Below are 20705 nucleotides of genomic sequence, written 5' to 3'. Positions count from 1 at the left end.
GGTGAAGTGAAACTGGAAGAAGAACAGGGACATCTGGCCTGGAGAGAGTTCAGCAGCTGGGTTGTTTGTAAATAAAGGAGGTTTTTATGGTCGGTAAAAACTTGGAAGGGGTAGCCAGCCCCCTCTAGAAGATGCCTCCACTCTGAAAAGGCCAACTTCAAAGCTAGCAACTTCCTGTCCCCGATAGAATAATTCCTCTCCGCCGGTGAGAATGTCTTGGAGAAAAAGAAACAAGGATGTTTCCGACCTTTAGCATCCTGAAAGAGGACAGCTCCAGCACTGACGGAAGAGGCATCCACCTCCATAATAAAGGGTTTAATGGGAGTGCTAGCAAAGTGTGACTTAATAGACAGAAAGGCCTTGGAGACCTCCTCCAACACAATTTTGGATTAGCTCCTTTCTTGGTGAGGCAATCAAAGGAGCTACCAAAATTCAGAAGTGGGGAATGAACTTGGCATAGTAATTAATGAACCCCATAAAGCGCTGCACCGCTTTAAGAGAATGGGGTTCTAGCCAGTTCATCACAGCCTCTAGTTTGGTAGGATCTAGAGGCCAATCCCTGGGCCGAGAAGATATAGTCCAGGAAAGGCAAAGACTCCTGCTCAAACACGCACTTCTCAAGCTTGTTGTAGAGGGAGTTAGCCCGTAGGAGGTCAAAGACTTTGCAGACATCTCTCCGGTGGGAGTCTATATTTGGAGAGTAGATGAGATTATCATCCAGATAGACTACGACCGAGGTGGATAACAGATCCCAGAAGATGTCATTCACAAAGTCATGGAAAATGGAGGGGCATTACAGAGCCCGAAGGGCATCACCAGGTACTCATAGTGGCCATCCCTGGTATTAAATGCCGTCTTCCACTCGTTCCTCTCACGGATGCGTATCAGGTTATAGGCACCCCGCAGATCTAGTTTAGTAAATACCCCCACTCCCCGCAACCTGTTGAAGAGCTCTGAAATTGGAGGTAGAGAAAATGCCAAAAGTGTACAAAGCAGTCATCAAAGCAAATGGTGGCTACTTTGAAGAACCTACAAATAAGACATATTTTCAGTTGTTTCCCACTTTTTTTGTTAAGTATATAATTCCACATGTGTTAATTCATAGTTTTTATGCCTTCAGTGTGAATGTACAATTTTCATAGTCATGAAAATACAGAAAAATCTTTAAATGAGAAGGTGTGTCCAAAGTTTTGGTCTGTACTGTATGTATTTAAAAAATTACCCTAGAACACAGAATAGTGTATGGGTAAGAAATCTAACTCAGGAATTTTTTTTAATCAATTTTTGGAGTGTTATATAACATACAAAATTAACACAAAACACGTAATATTCGATGGATCAAAATGGATGAAATGATCTGTAATATAAAAGTAGAAAGATCCACACTACCGTAACACCTGTGTGGTGCACACCTGATTGTGTCAGCACAGTAACGACTTAGTCTGTCTCCAGGGTCTCTGGTGCCAAACCAAATATAGAGCAACAAAAATGTACAACAGAAGTAATGAATGGTTGCACTCAATGTCCCTTTTAAAGAAATTTCTTTATTCAAAACGCTTAAAACATCGGATGCAGGAGAGTCTCATGTGGAGCTTGCGGGACGACGTCCGTTTCGCACACTTTGCGCTTCTAATTGCTTATATAAAACAATGTAATCCTTCTATATTGCATTGAATTATGCCTGTCAGCATAGACCCAGTCTCTATAAGAAGCAAGATGAGCAGCATCCCTCTGTCTAACCATTTAGATGCTGCAGTTGCTATTTACTATGGCATTTAAGAAGTTAGCCTGCCAAAATCATGGCTGCTAGTAATCTCAGCAGTTGAGGCTGGAGAACAGCTAAGTAATACAGTACTCTTCCTGACACTGATCTCTTATGTGTACAGTTAACACCCATAAGATAAGCCTGATAAAAATCTATAGTGTGACAGTGGGATTTGGGAGCTGATTGATATTAATTTCCAGTGCTGGTCGGCAATTGGTTAAAGAAGTAGTCATTTAAAGTGACGGGATCATTGTAACAAAACATATTCCCTATATTCTTATTATTTAATATTACAGTAAGATGCAAAGCTTTGAAAAATCTTGGAATGGTTTGAACAATACATGCTCCAGTATAAACAGATTTTAATTGAATGTATTTATTTTTAGTCCTATCAGTATGTTGTTCTTTGTATGGTTTACAACAGTCTACAGCATATACTTAAACTGTCCATAAGGATACTAAAATAGAATGCATGGCAAGCGATTTAGCCAATATGCTGCATCCTTGCTATTTAAGTTGTCTAACTGTTCACACTGTTTTGTGTAATAGATGCCTTCGCGAAGCAACATATGTTGATTTTATGATCCTCTGCGATAAATAATGCCATCCAACCCCCTAGTTAAATTTGCTCTAGATGTTATTAAAAATGCAGCTGGCATTACAAATGTAAGGTTGAAAACACATTTTCGGATCCTGATCTAATATATAATTGCCTAGAATACTACTTCCTGCAATTTGTAAATAACAGGGTATTTGGTTGATACGTTTTTTGCAAAAAATGTATACTAAGCTGCTCTACCAATCTTCACGGTATACCCATATCAGAGCAGTCCTAACTAATGTATGCAATCCCTATCTGATGTATTTAAAAACCTGATCATCTGTATATTACCTGTGTGAACAGGGTTCAGAGAGGAAAAATCCATGTGTGCATACAGGGCAGAACAGCTTTTGTGCAGCTAGCCCAAGAGGAGTGGTGGAACTCCCCAGTCTTGTAGACACAAGAGAACAATCATGGAAACAGGAACACATGGGCTACTTGCACAGTGAACAAGTCTGTAAGAACATGTTCACACACCACCAAGAAACCTGAAGACACAAAAGAGAATGGTAAAACCAAAAACACTCAGTTTGAAAAAATGTTTGCAGTAATCCGCAAGTGCTAGTAAAAGATGTAAATAACAGGGTATTTGGTTGATACGTTTTTTGCAAAAAATGTATACTAAGCTGCTCTACCAATCTTCACGGTATACCCATATCAGAGCAGTCCTAACTAATGTATGCAATCCCTATCTGATGTATTTAAAAACCTGATCATCTGTATATTACCTGTGTGAACAGGGTTCAGAGAGGAAAAATCCATGTGTGCATACAGGGCAGAACAGCTTTTGTGCAGCTAGCCCAAGAGGAGTGGTGGAACTCCCCAGTCTTGTAGACACAAGAGAACAATCATGGAAACAGGAACACATGGGCTACTTGCACAGTGAACAAGTCTGTAAGAACATGTTCACACACCACCAAGAAACCTGAAGACACAAAAGAGAATGGTAAAACCAAAAACACTCAGTTTGAAAAAATGTTTGCAGTAATCCGCAAGTGCTAGTAAAAGATGTAAATAACAGGGTATTTGGTTGATACGTTTTTTGCAAAAAATGTATATTAAGCTGCTCTACCAATCTTCACGGTATACCCATATCAGAGCAGTCCTAACTAATGTATGCAATCCCTATCTGATGTATTTAAAAACCTGATCATCTGTATATTACCTGTGTGAACAGGGTTCAGAGAGGAAAAATCCATGTGTGCATACAGGGCAGAACAGCTTTTGTGCAGCTAGCCCAAGAGGAGTGGTGGAACTCCCCAGTCTTGTAGACACAAGAGAACAATCATGGAAACAGGAACACATGGGCTACTTGCACAGTGAACAAGTCTGTAAGAACATGTTCACACACCACCAAGAAACCTGAAGACACAAAAGAGAATGGTAAAACCAAAAACACTCAGTTTGAAAAAATGTTTGCAGTAATCCGCAAGTGCTAGTAAAAGATGTAAATAACAGGGTATTTGGTTGATACGTTTTTTGCAAAAAATGTATACTAAGCTGCTCTACCAATCTTCACGGTATACCCATATCAGAGCAGTCCTAACTAATGTATGCAATCCCTATCTGATGTATTTAAAAACCTGATCATCTGTATATTACCTGTGTGAACAGGGTTCAGAGAGGAAAAATCCATGTGTGCATACAGGGCAGAACAGCTTTTGTGCAGCTAGCCCAAGAGGAGTGGTGGAACTCCCCAGTCTTGTAGACACAAGAGAACAATCATGGAAACAGGAACACATGGGCTACTTGCACAGTGAACATGTCTGTAAGAACATGTTCACACACCACCAAGAAACCTGAAGACACAAAAGAGAATGGTAAAACCAAAAACACTCAGTTTGAAAAAATGTTTGCAGTAATCCGCAAGTGCTAGTAAAAGATGTAAATAACAGGGTATTTGGTTGATGCGTTTTTTGCAAAAAATGTATACTAAGCTGCTCTACCAATCTTCACGGTATACCCATATCAGAGCAGTCCTAACTAATGTATGCAATCCCTATCTGATGTATTTAAAAACCTGATCATCTGTATATTACCTGTGTGAACAGGGTTCAGAGAGGAAAAATCCATGTGTGCATACAGGGCAGAACAGCTTTTGTGCAGCTAGCCCAAGAGGAGTGGTGGAACTCCCCAGTCTTGTAGACACAAGAGAACAATCATGGAAACAGGAACACATGGGCTACTTGCACAGTGAACAAGTCTGTAAGAACATGTTCACACACCACCAAGAAACCTGAAGACACAAAAGAGAATGGTAAAACCAAAAACACTCAGTTTGAAAAAATGTTTGCAGAAATCCACAAGTGCTAGTAAAAGATGTAAATAACAGGGTATTTGGTTGATACGTTTTTTGCAAAAAATGTATACTAAGCTGCTCTACCAATCTTCACGGTATACCCATATCAGAGCAGTCCTAACTAATGTATGCAATCCCTATCTGATGTATTTAAAAACCTGATCATCTGTATATTACCTGTGTGAACAGGGTTCAGAGAGGAAAAATCCATGTGTGCATACAGGGCAGAACAGCTTTTGTGCAGCTAGCCCAAGAGGAGTGGTGGAACTCCCCAGTCTTGTAGACACAAGAAAACAATCATGGAAACAGGAACACATGGGCTACTTGCACAGTGAACAAGTCTGTAAGAACATGTTCACACACCACCAAGAAACCTGAAGACACAAAAGAGAATGGTAAAACCAAAAACACTCAGTTTGAAAAAATGTTTGCAGTAATCCGCAAGTGCTAGTAAAAGATGTAAATAACAGGGTATTTGGTTGATACGTTTTTTGCAAAAAATGTATACTAAGCTGCTCTACCAATCTTCACGGTATACCCATGTGTTCCTGTTTCCATGATTGTTCTCTTGTGTCTACAAGACTGGGGAGTTCCACCACTCCTCTTGGGCTAGCTGCACAAAAGCTGTTCTGCCCTGTATGCACACATGGATTTTTCCTCTCTTAACCCTGTTCACACAGGTAATATACAGATGATCAGGTTTTTAAATACATCAGATAGGGATTGCATACATTAGTTAGGACTGCTCTGATATGGGTATACCGTGAAGATTGGTAGAGCAGCTTAGTATACATTTTTTGCAAAAAACGTATCAACCAAATACCCTGTTATTTACATCTTTTACTAGCACTTGCGGATTACTGCAAACATTTTTTCAAACTGAGTGTTTTTGGTTTTACCATTCTCTTTTGTGTCTTCAGGTTTCTTGGTGGTGTGTGAACATGTTCTTACAGACTTGTTCACTGTGCAAGTAGCCCATGTGTTCCTGTTTCCATGATTGTTCTCTTGTGTCTACAAGACTGGGGAGTTCCACCACTCCTCTTGGGCTAGCTGCACAAAAGCTGTTCTGCCCTGTATGCACACATGGATTTTTCCTCTCTGAACCCTGTTCACACAGGTAATATACAGATGATCAGGTTTTTAAATACATCAGATAGGGATTGCATACATTAGTTAGGACTGCTCTGATATGGGTATACCGTGAAGATTGGTAGAGCAGCTTAGTATACATTTTTTGCAAAAAACGTATCAACCAAATACCCAGTTATTTACATCTTTTACTAGCACTTGCGGATTACTGCAAACATTTTTTCAAACTGAGTGTTTTTGGTTTTACCATTCTCTTTTGTGTCTTCAGGTTTCTTGGTGGTGTGTGAACATGTTCTTACAGACTTGTTCACTGTGCAAGTAGCCCATGTGTTCCTGTTTCCATGATTGTTCTCTTGTGTCTACAAGACTGGGGAGTTCCACCACTCCTCTTGGGCTAGCTGCACAAAAGCTGTTCTGCCCTGTATGCACACATGGATTTTTCCTCTCTGAACCCTGTTCACACAGGTAATATACAGATGATCAGGTTTTTAAATACATCAGATAGGGATTGCATACATTAGTTAGGACTGCTCTGATATGGGTATACCGTGAAGATTGGTAGAGCAGCTTAGTATACATTTTTTGCAAAAAACGTATCAACCAAATACCCTGTTATTTACATCTTTTACTAGCACTTGCGGATTACTGCAAACATTTTTTCAAACTGAGTGTTTTTGGTTTTACCATTCTCTTTTGTGTCTTCAGGTTTCTTGGTGGTGTGTGAACATGTTCTTACAGACTTGTTCACTGTGCAAGTAGCCCATGTGTTCCTGTTTCCTGCAATTTGTGCCAACTTCCGTGGCTTTGTCCGGAGCTAATGTCCGGAGCTAATGTCCGGAGCTAATGTCCGGAGCTAATGTCCGGAGCTAATGTCCGGAGATTAATTGCCTAGAATACTACTTCCTGCAATTTGTGCCAACTTCCGTGGCTTTGTCCGGAGCTAATGTCCGGAGCTAATGTCCGGAGCTAATGTTCGGAGATAATGTCCGGAGCTAATGTCCGGAGCTAATGTCCGGAGCTAATGTCCGGAGCTAATGTCCGGAGATAAGTGACGTCAACAGTGTCCAGTGTCTGATTGGTTGCCTGTTGTGAATTCTGTGGCTGAATTCACTCCTGTGGTCACAAGTGGTACTGCAGCTTCTGAGCTTCCTCCCTCAGGTGTTCTGGTGAGCTCGTTGACTGCTTCATTACTTAACTCCGCCTGATGCTGCTATCCTTGCTCCTTGTCAATGTTTCAGTGTTGGATCTGAGCTTCTCCTGATTTTTCCTGTGACCTGCTGCTCTGTATAGCTAAGTGCTTTTTGCTTTTTTGTTGCTTTTTTTCTGTCCAGCTTGTCTTTTGTTTTGCTGGAAGCTCTGAGACGCAGAGGGTGTACCGCCGTGCCGTTAGTTCGGCACGGTGGTTTTTTTTTGCCCCCTTTGCGTGGTTTTGCTTTAGGGTTTTTTGTAGACTGCAAAGTTCGCTTTACTGTCCTCGCTCTGTCCTAGAATATCGGGCCCCACTTTGCTGAATCTATTTCATCCCTACGTTTTGTCTTTTCATCTTACTCACAGTCATTATATGTGGGGGGCTGCCTTTTCCTTTGGGGAATTTCTCTGGGGCAAGTCAGGCCTATTTTTCTATCTTCAGGCTAGCTAGTTTCTTAGGCTGTGCCGAGTTGCCTAGGTAGTTGTTAGGCGCAATCCACAGCCGCTTTTAGTTGTGTTTAGGATAGGATCAGGTGTGCAGTCTACAGAGTTTCCACGTCTCAGAGCTCGTTCTTGTATTTTTGGGTATTTGTCAGATCACTGTGTTCGCTCTGATCGCTAAGCACACTGTGTTTCTGGATTGCCTTCATAACACCTGTCATTAGCAAACATAACAGTTGCCGCCTGCTGCGAGCGACCAATCAGAAACGTGCCGTACTGTGACACACTACGCCCGCCATTTTGGTGTGATTTTTGAATTTTTACCTCACAGCAAGTTTCTACTGCGTGGAGGCGGGCCCAGTGACGTTGCTCTTCAAGCTCCTGCCGAATTTCGTCAAAAAAATGATAATACCATTTACCAAAACTATATATATTTAGTTGTGAAGTGGTTCAGTGACATTTTCACACCAATTTTGAACTTTTGTTTGGTGTTTTCTCCATATACTGCCTATTATTCACTGACTGTTATACTGAGAGACTGCCGTTTATTAACCTCTTCTTTGCCACATTGGGTATATTGCTCTATTATTTGCCACATAAGGACATTGTCCATTATTGCCCAGCAATTTCTCTGCAATATAAACTGCCTATTTATTAATATCTGCATTCCTGCAAAGAACTATTGCCTATTATTAACTGGCTATTTTCCTACTACCTGACACTGCCTCTTATTAACCTGTTGTTTGCCACCACCACGCTTAAAGCTGTTTAGCTTAGCCAACATGAGCTCTAATAGTAAGGATACTAATGACACAGAGCCCAAAGCTGCTGATGGCGCACGTAAGATTAGGTCTGATAGAAAGTATACTAATAATGCAGAGCAAAAAGACGCCGATGCCGCACGTAAGCGCAAACAGCGTGCTAACAAGAGTACAGAGGATAGATGCAAGCGCATGGACACTGTTAAGTATACTAATGACACAGAGTCCAAAGCTTATGATGGCACACGTAAGATCAGGTCTGATATAAAGTATGGTAATGATGCAGAGCGAAAAGCCGCCGATGCCGGACGTAAGCGCAAACAGCGTATTAACAAGAGTACAGAGGATAGATGCAAGTGCCTGGATACTGTTAAGTATACTAATGACACAGAGCCCAAAGCTGCTGATGGCGCACGTAAGATCAGGTCTGATATAAAGTATGGCAATGATGCAGAGCGAAAAGCCGTCGATGCCGCACGTAAGCGCAAACAGCGTGTTAACAAGAGTACAGAGGATAGATGCAAGCGCCTGGATACTGTTAAGTATACTAATGACACAGAGTCCAAAGCTGCTGATGGCGCACGTAAGATCAGGTCTGATATAAAGTATGGTAATGATGCAGAGCGAAAAGCCGCCGATGCCGCACGTAAGCGCAAACAGCGTGCTAACAAGAGTACAGAGGAGAGATGCAAGCGCCTGGACACTGTTAAGTATACTAATGACACAGAGCCCAAAGCTGCTGATGGCACACGTAACATCAGGTCGGATAAGAAGTATACCAATGACGCTGAGCGAAAAGCCGCCGATGCCGCACGTAAGCACAAACAGCGTGCTAACGAGACTACAGAGGACAGACATAAGCGCCTGGACACTGTTAATGCTGCTTGCAATAAACGCATTACTAATGAGTCTTTTGAGGACAAAACTAATCGATTAAGTAATAAAGCTGCTGCTGCACGCTCTCAACGTTGCAAACATAATATTTCCACGTCCTCAGTCATAGATTCTGCCCACAATATAGCTTCTTTGTCTCCATTCATAGAATGTGTGCAGCTTGAAGCTCCTTTAACCATTGGTAAATCTGCACGTAAGCGCAAACACTGTCCTACTTACACTCCAAATGATAAACGCCGTCGCCTGCACACTGTTAAGTCTGCTTATAAGACATGCTTCACACCTGACTCTTCTAAGGCAACAAACAAACCATTACCAAATGCAGCTGGTGCACGCCGTGAATGGCGCAAAAAAACCGCTTGCACCACCATATTAATAAACTCTGACCACGATACACCTTCCAACTCCTCAGTGATTGAATCTGTGGACAGTGAAGATCCTCTACCAGGTCCACGCTTTATATATGTTGGCTTACAGAAACATTCCAATGCTCCGTTATCACAACCTGTACCTCAACATCCTACAGGTTTTACTAATGATGACAGTACCATAGTAGAACACTCCTGTGGTCCTATGAACTATTTATGTGAACATTGTCAAGCATTACATTTTAATGCTGAGATACCAGCAGATAAAAATTTTACTCTATGTTGTCACAAGAGTAAAGTGCATATACCTATACCCCAATATCCCGAGGTCTTTAAACGATTGCTGACAGGGGAGAGTGAGTTCAGTAAGAATCTCATGGAAAATATTCGTAGTATTAACAGCTCATTTGCTTTCGCCTCCATGGGTGCCAATATATCCCCTCCACCTGGACATGGCCCTTACTGTTTCCGTATACATGGACAAATATATCATCGTACTGGAACTCTACATCCCAGTGATGATCAAGTTCCAGCTTATGCCCAACTGTATATTTTGGATACCGCTACCGCGAATGAACAACGTTTAAACTGTGAACAAAATCAAAAATGTCATCCCACTTTGATGAGTATAATTGCTCTTCAGTTAGACAATGTGAATCCCTTTGTTGCTGCCTACAAAATGTTACGAGATGTGGAACATGAAGAACATCTTAAAGCTGAAGCTAATGGCACTCTCATGCCAAATATCATCATGGCCCTTAAACAAGATCGGAATCAAGACCCTCGCCGATATAATAATCCAACTGTCAATGAAGTTGCTGTCATATTTGAAAATGACAATGGAGAGCCACCATTTAATCGTGATATTTTAATACATTTACAACCGGACCCCAAAAATCCTTTGGCGCCAAGAACACAACAGGTCAGCATTCTACACAGTAATTTAGATGCTTTACTCTATCCTTTATTTTTCCCTTACGGAGACCAGGGCTGGCATGATGGCCTCAAGCAACAAGGGCAAAGTCCACGCAGAGTTACACAACTGCAATATTACTGCTATGTGCTGTCTGTCCGTAATCAGTTTAATCCACTCCTGAATGGTGGCAAACTCACTCAGCAGTACTTAGTGGATGCTTATGTGAAAATCGAGGCAAATCGCCTAAATTATATCCGTCAACACCAAAAGGATTTGAAAGTAGAGGATTATTGTGTACTCCAGGAACATCTCCAGAAAAAATCCATTGAGAAGGGCATCCCCATTGGAAAAACGGTCATTTTACCATCTTCGTTTGAAGGCAGTCCCAGGAATATGCAGCAGCGGTACCAGGATGCCATGGCTATTGTGACTAAATATGGTCGTCCTGATCTATTCATCACCATGACCTGTAATCCGAAATGGAATGAGATTACTGAGAATTTGGAACCTTGGCAGCGTGTGGAACATAGACCTGATTTGGTGGCACGTGTTTTCAAAATAAAACTGGAAGCACTCTTAAAAGACATTAACAATGGATTATTTGGGAAAGTTTGCGCTATGGTTCATGTAATTGAATTTCAAAAACGTGGCCTTCCACACGCTCACATTTTGATTATTCTGGACAGCAACTCCAAATTAAGGACTGAGGAGGACATAGACAATACAGTGTGGGCTGAAATTCCCAATCTTACCCACTACCCTCAGCTCCATAAAATTGTTCTCCAACATATGATTCATGGTCCGTGTGGAGAACACAACCCAAATTCTCCCTGTATGGATCTGGGGAAGTGTACAAAAGGTTTCCCTAAAGATTTGCAACCAAGAACCATCATAGCTAAGGACGCCTATCCTACTTACCGCAGACACTTTGGCCCATCTTTTCAACACCATTCTAACATGATTGATAATTCATGGGTGGTTCCATATAATCCGTTCCTGCTATTAAAATACAAGTGCCATATAAATGTCGAAGTTTGTGGTTCCATTCAGGCTGTGAAATATTTATTTAAATACGTCTACAAAGGACATGATAAAGCCAATCTTGAAATCTGCCAGACTAACATCCAATATGATGAAACACACCAATTCATGGATTCAAGATATGTCAGTGCACCAGAGGCAGCTTGGCGAATATTCTCATATCCAATGCATAAACAATCTCATAGCATCATTCGCCTTGCTGTACATCTACCGCATTCTCAGCCACTCTATTTTCATGAGGATGACTCTATTGGAAACATCAAACAAAAGCTCCATCAAAATTCTACACTTATGGCCTACTTCAAGCTTAATCAGAACGACCATCATGCTCATATTTATTTATACCGTGAAATTCCCGAAAACTATGTTTGGAAAGAAGGTTCTTGGGAAGTTAGAAAGCGAGCAGGTGGTTCTGTGATTGGACGAATGTATACTGTCAGTGTGAAAGACCAAGAACGCTACTATTTAAGATTGTTATTGTTACATGTCAAAGGTGCAACCAGTTTTGACAGCATAAAAACTGTACACGGAGTCACACATGAAACCTTCAAAGATGCGGCATTAGCTCTTGGCTTACTATTTGATGATAGTCTGTGGAGAAATACATTACTTGATGCCAGTATTCTCAACATGCCAGCAGAGCTACGTGACATGTTTGGCCTACATTTGTATTTTTGGTCCTCCAGCTAAACCTCGGGACTTATGGGATGAATTTAAGGAACACTTTGTAGAAGACTACTGCCATGCATACCACTCCGACACTCTGGAGTGTGTCAATTGTGAAGGCTATGCTATGACAGATGTCCAACATGTTCTTAAAGCTCATGGCAATACTTATATTGATTTTAATTTGCCACGTCCAGTCAAGAAACAACACCTCCTCCCACAGTATGATAAAGATTATGAGTTATCAGCAGCTGCTGAAATGAAAGCTACTCTAAATGAGGACCAACTTTTTGCTTTTGATGCTATCACTCAAGCTTTAGAAGACACTAATTCTACAGCAAAGTGTTTTTTCCTTGATGGTCCTGGTGGCAGCGGAAAAACGTACCTATATCATCTACTCCTACATCAGCTAAGAGGACAAGGAGACATTGTGTCACCTGCTGCCACTACTGGAATTGCCGCCAACTTGCTACAAGGTGGACGAACCATTCATTCTCTTTATGGGATTCCAATTCCTGTGAATGAAACATCTGTTTCCAGGATTAAGAATGATACCGATGCAGCAAAAGATTTGCACAGCACTAAACTTTTTATTATTGATGAGTGCACAATGCTATCCAAATATGCATTGCATGTCATTGATAGAGTTTTACGTGATGTCATGACAACAAATGTAGCTCACAAAGAAAAAACACCGTTTGGAGGTAAAGTGATTGTTTTTGGAGGCGACTTTAGACAATGTCTTCCTGTCATCCCTCATGTGACAAGAACTGATGTTGTAGAGAGCTGTATAAAATATTCACAACACTGGCAACATTTTACTCGCCTGCCACTTATTAACAACATGCGCTCCATTGATCCTCACTACAGCAGTTGGTTGCTTCAACTGGGAAATGGTGAACTATCTAATGAACATAACCTTGGAGATGATGTAATTGAAATTCCTCCAGACATGGTATGTACTGGCTCTTTAATAATTGAAATTTTTGGAGATAATCTTTGTATTGATGTGAGTGACACCGAAAGTATAAATACAGCTGCATCTCATGCAATTTTATGTCCAAAAAATGAGGACGTTGAGAAAGTCAATTCCCAAGTCATGGATTTATTGATAGGTGACTATACTGAATATATCAGTGATGATTCCATCGATCCTGATGAAGCTGATGACCTCGATCAATACCCACTTGAGTTTTTGAATTCACTAACACCAACTGGTATGCCTTCACATTGGCTGAAACTTAAAATTGGCACCATTGTCATGTTATTACGTAATGTGAACACGAACAAAGGTCTCTGCAATGGTACGCGGCTCATTGTCACTGCCTTACATGCCAATATCATACTGGCTAAAGTAATTAGTGGGTCAGCAGCAGGAAATGTGGTATTCATTCCACGAATTGATTTGTGTCCATCAGAGACTGGATTACCTTTTAAATTAAGACGGAGACAATTTCCCATCAAGCCCGCATTTGCAATGACCATAAATAAATCTCAAGGCCAGACCCTCCATCGAGTTGGCATTTATCTACCAGAACCTGCTTTTGCCCATGGTCAATTGTATGTTGCTTTTTCCAGGGTGAAGCAATGTTGAAATGTGAGGGTTAAAGTGGTTAATACACCACTTCAAGGACGATTATTGGCTGATAGTACTAAAGTCTTCACACGTAATATTGTGTACAAAAATATTTTAGTTTAAACTTAACTTTCTTTTTTTTCATTATTCAGTTTTTCTAATAACATAGACAGCAATAGGCAAATTCTATGTGTAGAGATAAGGAAAAAAAAAAAATAAAAAAAAATTAGTGTAGCCATAGACATATAGATTTTAAGTACTTATGTAGGAAATACGTATATAACATACGTACTCATAAGCATATAGGGTTAATAACTCTATATCATATCTACATAAATTTAGAAATATGATATATCAATACATATTTTTATAGGTAAGTAGAACACACATTAAGTACAAGATGTAAGATGTGTATCATTCAAATGCCTGTATTTGGTGATAGGAACCTGTATTTGAAGCTCCAGCAGTATAGCTGCTGAGAGATTTCATTTTGTTTTTAAAAAGGGTGAGGTTTTTGTGAACAGGTAAGAGACGGGTGGGATGGCTGTTCACACACATCTCTATCTTCAGGTGTGTTCTGTACATAGAAATAGATATATAGATAGGTACATTTTTAGATAGATAGGGAAAGAATAGAGATTTTGCTTTCACATCAACATTTTTCTGCTATTTGGAGAATTTATGGTGGAAAAAAGGCTATTTCTGCACTTCCTGCCTAAGGGCTGACCCACGCCACTCTTGCTGTAAGTTGCATGCAATGTATACGGAATTTGTACTTCACTTGCGGCAGGTGCGGCACATGTGGTTTCTGCTGTTTTCGCCACAAAATCTCCACTTACCAGTGTTTTTGTTGTGGCTGCATTTAATGCAATTGCCGAAGCCGCGTTTGCTGCATTTACTGCAAGTTAACTCCAAGCTTCATCTACATTGCACGGCACTTGCTGAAAGTGTGTTGTAGGTCAGTTCTTTGGTGCCAAGTGTGGAAGTTGTATTGTTTTTAACATTACTTCTGCAAATATCAGAAACATGCAGATGTAAAAGAGGTCTGAGTATTAAGAAATAGGAATCAGTTAGTTAGGACCCATCAGTTCAAAGGCTACCGTGATGTGGTTGATGGGCATGCTTATATTAGCCCATCGGTGTACTATGAACGTTGATTTCTTAAATTTTACACTTCTGTAAAAAAAAACACAAAAAATTTGGGTACACAAAAAGGCTTTTATTTCTGTTGTACCTATTAGAATTATTTAAAATGAAGGCTTAGCTAAGCCCAAGAGATGATTAAAAACGTTTCATACCAACCCATCAGATGTAAAATTACTGTGAAAATACCTGATGGGCACACAAGTATGCGCCAGTATGGGTACTAAAAGCCTTTCCACATAATAATGAAATATTTTAAAATGTCATAGAACATACCAATATACATAGTTATTGATACATATTATTTATTATTTACATTATTGTTCTTAAGCAAAGAACCGTTGTTGTGGCATTTGCCACAACACGCAAAGTTGTCGTCTGATGTCTTTCATCCCTCCCCTCATAAGCATGTTCATGGATCCTGTGTAACTGTACCTTAAATAACAAGAATTGTCAAGAGCTGGTGAGTGCAGCCATTTTTTGTTCTTTCTTACTATTATTTATTAATTGTATTATTCTTACATTTGAATAAATAAAGTATATATGGATTCTAGACTCCTGATTCTTTAGAATCGGGCTGCCATCTAGTAGTTAATATTCTAAGATAGGTAATTTACATATTATTTTAGTTTCCAAACAATTATAGTTTCAAGGAGGAAAAAAGAATTCAAGTAAAGGTAACAATTAGGTCTTTGAGTCTAGCATTGCAAAACCTTACACTATAATGGGCATCTATTTGAGCCCTTGCTATCAATTCCCGTTTCTTCTACAATATATATGCTGATGACCTTGATTAAAAATGGTAGAAACATTTTGACATGTTCTTTTTCATGTAAACTAATTACCCATCCTATAATTTTTTTCAAGATGTCGGCAAGTTTCATAGTGCTGAGAGATAAGCTGAAGCTAATTTAGAAAAGATGCAAAGAAAACAAAACAAAGCATATAAAAAAATCCCAAAACAGCTGACACTCTTCACGTGATCAGGAGGTGTGTAGTGCTAGGGGCGATGAAACAATGATCACATTCCAGCAGAAAGAGAAATGTTCCTGCAGCTCACCACATCTGTGCAAAGCCACTTTCCTCTCTCATTACTTATAGAATAGTAGACTCCATCTGAGTGTCCGCCTCCAGTAGAAATATATGTCCGAAAATGATGCAGAGCGCACGTTCACTCTGTCAGCGCCATATTAGTCTATGCCCTCATTGGTACATACGTCCAAATCCCGTTTTGCGGGGGTTCGGACATAAGCCCTGATGGGGCCAAAACTCAATGTGAAAACACCCTAACTTATCCAAATCCCAGCACAAGGTTCTGTGAAAATGAACTTGATATTTATTTCCTCATATGCAGTGCATTAAAAAGATTACAAAAAAAACACTTTTGGGTTGATTCTTTTGAGGCCTTGCTCTCTATATTTATATCCCATGGCTATGAATCAGAAAACCTTCAGACCAAAAGCATATTTTTCTTTTCTTCATGCTGACTTTGTAATGTTTTCAATGCACTAGATATGAAGAAATAAAGATCAAGTAATGTTTTATGGAACTTTGTGCTGACGTTTTGGATGAATTATAAATGGTCAGTATTTTGCAAGGACTATCAATTTTTACAATATTTATAGATTGTAGAAACATATGGGGGTCAGGCTTACTTCATGCTTCAGGCCAATGTGTAAGTCATAGTGGGTCCTCTTATGTGTAAGCCACTTAAAACAGTAAATAAGTGTGCCATTTTCCTAGAGGTGCAACATTACGGCACACACACATACAGATGCATCTCACAAAATTAGAATATCTTTAAAAAGTTAATTTATTTTAGTTCTTCAATACAAAAAGTGAAACTGATATATTATATAGAGTCTGTTTGCTGTTTATTCTTATATGATACTAAAATATATGTTCGTACGATTAAATAAAAAAATATATATACAGTCAGTAACAGAGTGATCTATTTCAAGTGTTAATTTCTGATAATGTTGATGATTATGGCTTTTAGTTAATGAAAACCCAAAAGTCATTATCTCAGGAAATTAGAATACTTTATAACACCAGCTTCAAAACTGATTTTAAAATCCAAAATGTTGACCTACTGAAATGTATGTTCAGTAAATGTGCTCAATACTTGGTTGCTGATCCTTTTGCATTAATTGCTGCATCAATGTGACGTGGCATGGAGGTGATCAGCCTGTGGCACTACTAAGGTATTATGGAAGCCCAGGTTGGTTTGATAGCAGCCTTCAGCTCATCTGCATTGTTGGATTCTCTATGTGGTTAAGGTCAGGCGAGTTTGCTGGCCAGTCAAGTACAGTGATGTTTTTAAACCAGGTATCGGTACTTTTGTCAGTGTGGACAGGTGCCAAGTCCTGCTGGAGAATAAAATTTCCTTCTCCAAAAAGCTTGTCGGCAGAGGGAAGTGTTATGATGCGGTGGTTTAGGAGCAACATGGAACGAGCTCTGAAGGAAGTGGTAACTGTACTGACCACAGTCCCTAAGCTCAACACAACACTAGAAGTAGCCGTGGGGTGCTCCTAACTCTCCCTAGGCACCTTGTCACCGCCTAAGAGCTAACTACCCCTAAAGACAGAGGCAGGAAAACTATCTGGCCTCAGAGAAAATCCCCAAAGGATAGATTAGCCCCCCACAAATAATGACTGTGAGTGGAGAGGGAAAAGACATACACAGAATGAAACCAGGATGAGCACAGGAGGCCAGTCTAGCTAAATAGAAAGGACAGGATGGAATACTGTGCGGTCAGTATAAAACACTACAAAAATCCACTCAGAGTTTACTAAAAATCTCCACACCTGACTAAAGGTGTGGAGGGTAAATCTGCTTCCCAGAGCTTCCAGCAAGACAGAATTAATTCATACTGATAACGCTGGACAAACATAGAAGCACAGAACGGATAAGTCCACAAACTGTGAACAGAAAAGAGCAAGCAAAAACTTAGCTTTGCTGAACTGGTCAGGATAACAGGGAACTCCAAAGAGATGTGAATCCAACCAGGAACCATTTACAAGTGGCACTGGCAGAAGGACAGAGCCAGGCATAAATAGCCGAGCAGAAAAGATGATCAGTGGAAGCAGCTGAAGACAGCTAACTCCAAGGAGCAGCCATACCACTAGAAACCACAAGAGGGAGCCCAAGAGCAGAACTCACCAAAGTGCCACTTACAACCACCGGAGGGAGCCCAAGAGCGGAATTCACAACAGGGAAGCATGAAGTGCTCTAAAATTTCCTGGTAGACGGGTGCGCTGACTTTGGCCTTGATAAAAACACAGTGGACCTACACCAGCAGATGACATGACTCCCCAAACCATCACTGATTGTGGAAACTTCACACTAGACCTCAAGCAGCTTGGATTGTGGCCTCTCCACTCTTCCTCCAGACTCTGGGACCTTGATATCCAAATGAAATTCAAAATTTACTTTCATCTGAAAACAACACCTTGGACCACTGAGCAATAGTCCAGTTCTTTTTCTCTTTGACCCAGGTAAGGCGCTTCTGGCGTTGTCTATTGGTCATCAGTGGCTTGACACAAGGAATGCGACACTTGTAGCCCATGTCCCGGATATGACTGTGTGTGGTGGCTCTTGAAGCAATGATTCCAGCAGCAGTCCACTCCTTGTGAATCTCCCCAAAATTTTTGAATGTCCTTTTCTTAACAATCCTTTCAAGTCAGCGGTTATCCCGGTTGCTTGTGCACCTTTTTCTACCACATCTTTTTCTTCCACTCAACTTTCCTTTAATATTCTTGGATACAGCACTCTGTGAACAGCCAGCTTCTTTAGCAATGACGGTTTGTGGCTTACCCTCCTTTGTGAAGTGTGTCAATGACTGCCTTCTATATACAAAAGTCAGCAGTCTTCCCTATGATTGTGGAGCCTACTGAAACAGACTAAGGGACCTTTTTAAACGCTTAGAAACGCTTAGGAAGCTTTTTGCAGGTTTTTTTTAATTATTCTAATTTACTGAGATAATGACTTTTGGGTTTCAATTGGCTGTAAGCCATAATCATTAACATTAACAGAAATAAACACTTGAAATAGATCACTCTGTATTTAATGACTCTATATAATATATTACTTTCACATTTTGCATTGAAGAACTGAAATAAATTAACTTTTTGATGATATTCTAATTTTGTAAGAAGCACCTGTAAAATCCAATTCTTTGATGGCAACTTTCTAAAGATTTGCTGCTCACAAGGAACTCTCCTCCAGGATCATGAAGAGAAAGCTGTATTATAAACATTTCTGTTATTGAATATGTAGTAAAAGGAAAAATCCCAAATTCTAAAAGTTAGAAATGTTAATGTTGCACAAGCATGGTAGGGTCATGCTGTACACGCTTAGCTTTACATAGAGATGTCAGCAGGAGCCAACTTGCCTAATGTGTTCAATCTTCGCAATAAAATACAAAATGAACAATGTTTAGTGCAAATTACAAATTGAGCAATATCATTGAAATATTTTTGCATTAAAATCCATGAAGGGGAATTTGGATAGTCCTAATACACTTTAGCTTATCAGTATATTCTGATAAAAATGGTGAAATTGTTAACATCTTACAACTTGGTAGGTTTGGAAATTGTTTACTCCAGCTGATCTACACTAAAACAATTACGGTATGTTTCCGTTTCTTGAAAGTTTCCTCTTCATTTACAGTGAGATTTTTGTTTTGAGCAATAGATTTATGATTCTCCCTGTCAATTTCAACAATTACAATTTGCCTGATCCTTTAAATAACTTTTTTTATTTTTACCAAACAGGTAAAGAGTCAGTCCCGTATTACCCTGAATCAGAGCACCAAAAGAAAGGTATGTGAAATTTTACTGTCCGGTAACAAAAATGGATATATATTTATTGTTAGACTAGATTCACACATCCACTTCAGGGCTACCATCCGAGAGAAACGGAATTATATTTTTCTCAGATATCATCATAGTTGAATCCTAGTTGCTTCCTTTTTTTATTTACATCCGTTTTTTCCCTTAAGCAGGTGGACGGTCTGTTTTTAAACATTGACTTCTAACTTTGGATCAGTTGATCAGTTAAAATGGATGAAACGCAGATGGAACTCTAAAGTACAAAGTATGTCTTCAGTATGTCATCTGTTTTACACGGATACTCATAGACTTTAATGTCGGAGTCCATTAAACAGTTGAGAATAAGACATGCTCTGCGTCTCTTGGACTGGACACATGGATCCGCTTTTAAAATGATTATTATGTGTATGGATCAGGGAAACTCTGTGGTCCATTTTCTGTCTGGGAATAAAAAGGCAGCACGTGTCACACAGATGTGTGAATGTAGCCTAATTTGCATGTCAAGTAGCAAAGTCTCCTTTTGCTATTAAAGATGCTTGTGATGCCAAAATTGATAGATTTTTTAATCTTAAAGAGATTTCTTTGTTTGTACAAAAACAACCAATGAGCATGCATTGAGATGAACAATGTCTACTTTGTACATGTGCTCTTTAATCCAGTGCCTGATCCAACTTCCTGTACTAGACACCATTGAGAACATCCTGTACAATCAGGTGGAAGGGTTGTGGATACTGTAAGACTCATGCTGGTGTGGTAGATGGAGGCAGGTATATCTCGCCCAGGTGTTTGTCCTATGTGAATTAGGCCACCATCTTCAGGGTGCTAATGGGTTAATGATTGCAGGAATAAAAGATGACCAGCTGGGTGTTTCCAGTGTCTGCCTGGGGCACACAGATTGCCTGCCTGTGTGAGACAAACGTGAGTGAAGAGCTCTGCTCAAGATCTGTGTGATGTTAGCTGGGTGGGAGAAGCCCCACCAGTTGTTGAGATAGCAACGTATTTGTTTAGTTAGTGCCGGACAGGCTAGGATTTATTTTTATGTTTTGTTTTTTGTGTTGCTTTCACGTTAATAAATCTGACCTGAGGTCAGCCTGCTCAGAAACCTGCTGTACGCCTCAGATTCAA

General features: G+C 40.0%; 1 long non-coding RNA gene across 1 annotated transcript in view; it reads left to right on the top strand.

Moving 5' to 3' along the window:
• Positions 1-20705, top strand: part of LOC138652112 (uncharacterized) — a 182714-nt gene that overhangs the window by 110825 nt on the left and 51184 nt on the right. Inside the window, exon 2 of the long non-coding RNA XR_011315572.1 lies at positions 19524-19571. This is a non-coding gene — a long non-coding RNA (uncharacterized lncRNA). The remainder of the gene's footprint in view (positions 1-19523; positions 19572-20705) is intronic.

Source organism: Ranitomeya imitator, chromosome 1, assembly GCF_032444005.1.
Source record: "Ranitomeya imitator isolate aRanImi1 chromosome 1, aRanImi1.pri, whole genome shotgun sequence".
Classification (NCBI taxonomy): domain Eukaryota; kingdom Metazoa; phylum Chordata; class Amphibia; order Anura; family Dendrobatidae; genus Ranitomeya; species Ranitomeya imitator.
Note: the sequence above shows the minus strand (reverse complement) of the source record. Positions and strands in the feature narration are given on the sequence as shown.